Source organism: Chrysochloris asiatica, unplaced genomic scaffold (genome assembly GCF_000296735.1).
Source record: "Chrysochloris asiatica unplaced genomic scaffold, ChrAsi1.0 scaffold00087, whole genome shotgun sequence".
NCBI lineage: Eukaryota > Metazoa > Chordata > Mammalia > Afrosoricida > Chrysochloridae > Chrysochloris > Chrysochloris asiatica.
The window spans coordinates 3,625,327-3,625,932 of NW_006408605.1; positions in this window are offsets into that span (position 1 = coordinate 3,625,327).

The window sequence follows — 606 nt, forward strand, 5'->3', positions numbered from 1 at the left end:
TTTTTTTTTTTTTTTTTCTGTTTGTGAAACATATATTAACATTTCACTAAAAGGATATTTTTTTGAAATTTATTACTGGTGTGGTTCTGCAGAATAAGCACTGGACTGCTAACCATAGGATAGCAGTTCAAAAACACCAGCTGCTCGTTTGAAACCCTATACAGTGTCACTATGAGTTGAAACCAACTCCAAGGTACTTAACAACAACAACTATAATATGGAATGTTTCACAAATGGCATTATAACCACTTGCAAGTTTCTTCATATGCAGAATGAAAAGATTAGATCAAAAGCTCTCTGAGAGTCCCATTAGTTCCAGAACAATATGTGAAATACAGTGCTGGAAGAAGTCATTCTCAAGGTGATCCTCAGACTACAAAATGGCAAGATTCTTCTCAACCCACACTTCCCAAGAGAGTTTCCCTAGCCCCAAGGCACTATCAAACACCAGACGTTTAAAGAATTGGAACACTCTGGTTAATAAAGCTTAGGGTTTATTGTATGGGGGTGGTTTCTACTAGTTGGCAAACATAGGAACTGAAATTCTCCTGAGGAGATTATTTACTTATTTATTACCTTCTCTCTCATAGATTTTTTTTTTTTTTT